This window comes from Arvicanthis niloticus, chromosome 18 (genome assembly GCF_011762505.2).
Source record: "Arvicanthis niloticus isolate mArvNil1 chromosome 18, mArvNil1.pat.X, whole genome shotgun sequence".
Classification (NCBI taxonomy): domain Eukaryota; kingdom Metazoa; phylum Chordata; class Mammalia; order Rodentia; family Muridae; genus Arvicanthis; species Arvicanthis niloticus.
Genome location: NC_047675.1, coordinates 26,331,658 through 26,335,703, shown reverse-complemented (window position 1 = coordinate 26,335,703; position 4,046 = coordinate 26,331,658). Strand labels below are relative to the sequence as shown.

General features: G+C 38.3%; 1 pseudogene; it reads left to right on the top strand.

Annotated features, from left to right (window-relative positions):
• The first annotated feature begins 1,600 nt into the window (after window positions 1–1,600).
• LOC117723486 (metallothionein-1G pseudogene) lies at window positions 1,601–3,297 on the top strand (annotated as a pseudogene).
• The last annotated feature ends 749 nt before the right edge of the window (window positions 3,298–4,046 follow it).

The window sequence follows — 4,046 nt, the reverse complement described above, 5'->3', positions numbered from 1 at the left end:
TATTGGTACTATAGATCATAACTGATGTTTGCAGTCTCTCATAAGTTCCAAAATAGCCAAATTATAAAATTTGGTTCCTAACATGCAGTCAAATTTTCCAAATCCTCTGAAAAACCATCCTGTGTAATAATGAAAAGAATAGGGTATTCAGCATCCAGACCTCAAAAGGAACATTATGTTAAATAAGGAAACTTATGAAGCTTTCACTGTTGTTTGAATATGATCCCTCTAACTTTATGTTGCCAATATGAATCTATAGGATGTTATCCTCTGAGGACTCCTTCCTTGTGAATGGGATAAAGGATCTTATAAAGGAATCTTTGCACAGAATCCACTTTTGGCCAGAGGAAGTCATATAATTCCTCCACACACAAAGGCCAACAACAGAGATCTCACTCAATACAGGTATCTCTACATTAAAACATTTTTGCTTTCAGAATTTTGAGAAATATAATTTTGTCATTTTTAACATAGTGGGTATGCTTCTGCTATAGGAACATAACTGACTTCAATGGATATGAATAATCAAGTTTCACATATCTGGTAAAGTTATAACTTTAGCTACCTTATTTTACTAATAATCAAACTCCATGGTCCATATAGATATAAAAAAAAGTCTTTATTGGAAATATTTGCCATGACCCCCATTCTCATATTGGTTCAATTGTCTTAGTGTATAGAAAATTATATACATAATGACTCTTCCATTTAAAATAATTACTTAAATAGATATTTGTGTATTAGCTATGATTCAACTACCATAATAAAATCTTGAAAGCAGAGTACTCCATCCAAAAAAAAAAAAAAAAAAAAGAAAAGACATCTACTTAGCCCACAGTTGGAGAGCTCACAAGTATGTTGCTACAATCAGATTGTCTCTAGAGAGGAATTGATTGAAGATAGGATAACAATGGTGGGAATATATACAGAAGAGAAGAATCATTACACCAAACAAGAAGCTGGACAGAGATTCTGGGATGAGACTTGAAATAGTTCTTACAAGACCACAGTACCTAGTGAGAACTGTCTTACCCCTGCCAAAAAATATATTCTCTCATAATCTAGTCCTTAGCTCATTAAAGCACTTAAATTTTGATAAAGGAGCAGCAAGAACCAAGACTATCAAACATGAACTGTTGCTGGCAAATTGGATTAAACCAGAAAAGTTATCATATTAGGGTTTTGTTGATATGATGAGACACCATGACCATGGCAATTTTTATTAAAAAAAAAAAAAAAAAAAAAAAAAAATTTAACTGTGGCTGGCTTACTGTTTGTTTCATCATTATCATTATCATCACCATCACCATCACCATCACCATCACCATCACCATCACCATTACCATCTACCATCACCATCATCATGGTGCTGGAAGTATTACACTATCGATGCACACATACTGCCAGAAAAGGAGCTAAAAGTTATCCATCCTTTTTTTAAAATTAATAATCTTATTCCTTTACATTTCAAATGATATTCCCCTTCCTGGTAACCCCTCCACAACCCTTCTATCTCATCCTACCTCTTCCCCCTCCCCTTTGCCTCTATGAGGGTCCTCCTCCACCCACTCACCCACTCCCACCTCACCACTCTAGCATTTCCCTACCCTGGGGCATCAAACGTCCACAGGAACAAAGACCTCTCATCTCATTGATGTCAGATAAGTCAAATCTCTGCTACATATGTAGCTGAAGCTATGGACCCATCTATTTATATTCTTTGGTTGGTGGTTTAATCTGTGGGTGATCTGGGTGGTCCAGTTAGTTGATGTTTTTCCTATGGGGTTTGAATTCCCTTTAGCTTATACAGTCCTTCCTCTAGCTCTTGCATTTGGATCACTGGCTAGTCTGATGGTTGGCTGCAAGTATCTGCATCTGTATTGGTCAGGTGCAGGTAGAGCTTCTCAGAGAACAGTCATACCAGATTCCTGTTAGAAAGCTCTTCTTGGCATCAGCAATGGTATGGAGTTTGGTGTCTGCAGATGGGATGGATCCCAGGTGTGGTTGTCTCTGGATGGGATTTCCTTCAGTCTCTGTTCCATGATTTGTCCCTTAATTCCTTTAGATAAAACAAAAAAATCTGTGTTAAAAATTTGAGACAGGTGAGTGGCCCCATCACTCAACTGGGGGCACTGCCCATCTAGTGGAAGTGGTCTCTACACATCCATCTTTTCTCAACCTTCAACCATGCCTCCACTTGCCATGGATCCCAACTGCTCCTGTGCTTCAGATGGATTCTACTCCTGTGCTGGCTCCTGTAAATGCAAAGAATGCAAATGCACATCTTGCAAGAAAAGCTGCTGCTCCTGCTGCCCCTTGGGCTGTGCAAAGGGTTCCCAATGCTGCGTCTGCAAAGAAGCTTCCACCAAGTACAGCTGCTGCACCTGAAGTGGGGGGGGGCATCCCCATAACTGTGTAAATAGAATATGTAGGAAGCTGGCCTTTTTTGTACACCCCTGACCCGTTATCCACGTCTTTTCCTATAAAGCATATAACTGACAATAAAAAACATTGACTTGAAATAAAAGTTATCCATCTTGATCACAGGCTACAGAACAGGACTCTGTAACACACTGGTCATGGCTTGAGCATAGGAGACCTCAATGCCCTCTTCCACAGTGACACACCTCCTCTAACGAGATCTCACCTACTCCAACAATGCTACACCTTCTATGAGTGTCACTACCTATGAGCCAAACATTTAAACACATGAGTCTCTGGGAGCCATTGTTTCCACCATTTAAACTACCACATGACCTAAGGCCAATGACCCTCATATTTATTATATGACATAATTATTGAACAACATTTCCATATTAATAAGTGAGACTTTTCCAAAAAGGAAGGGGATGAGCTATAGGATTCTAAACATGAAGGAGAAGAATCACGAAAATAAAGTTAGTGAATCCTAGCTGATTTAAGGGATGTGAAGGAAATTGATGAAAACCTTGGTGAGGAACACACAATTTCCTGTCCTCCATGTTACACACATACACACACTCCTCCAATGATGAGCCATTCCTTTTACAGCAAAAATCACAGAAGGGCATGCAGCACATGTTCACATTGAGCTACAGATCCAGGCTTCACATTTTCTTTGAAATCTCCTACTTAATCGTTGCTTTGCTGCACTGTCACCATGTGCCATCACCTAAAGCGGGTGCTGAGAATGTGCAATGTGGTCTCTGCCTTATACAAGTCTTCTGTATATGATCTAGACAAACTCTCAAGTACATTAAAATAACTACATAGAACAAAATGCTTTTGATGGGGAGTGGAGAAGAATAGATGATAAAATGGAGCAAAGAAAGAAAGAAAAACACACATGAAGAGAGGAAAATGAGAGGGAGGAAGCAAGGAAGGCTTATCCCCACAAAATAACTCTATATAAGGGGAAAACCTCAAAGCTGAAAATAAGTGCTTGACAGATTGTACCCCCAAGAGAGAAAGCAACTTCTCCAATTCCTCTTGACTCTTGTCTTGTAAAGATAAAGAGCCAATGGTTTGTTAAGCCTTATTGATGAGGACAGAATGAACCTTCACCTCCACACACATTCACTTGATCCTACCAAAAATTCCCAATGGATGAGAAGTGCTTTACAAACCAGCTATTTTCTTCTGAGTGCTATCATTGTGGACCAATTTATTTGAAAGTGTTTCCTAAAAAACATAACCCCCTGATTAATAGAAATCTGCCTGTCAATACAGAAATCCTATGGCAAACATTCAGCAGTGCTACAGACACAAGATGCATTCACACTTGCTTTGCTTTCTTGTCTTATGTCATTTTTGAAAATAACAAAATTTATTTATATAGAATCTTTCACTTTTTGGATAAAATGAATAGCCCTGTTCTTCAAGGAATTATTATAGTTGTTAGTTAGTACATTAGATTGGGGATATTGAAAGATATAGAAATGTTATTGTCCTTTAATTCACCCCAAGGCTAAAGTCATGAATACAAGTCTTTGGAGTATTTGCTACTTATACTACATGGTTTGAAGAATCTACTTAAGAAGCACATATCTGTGTATAGAACTTCTCAC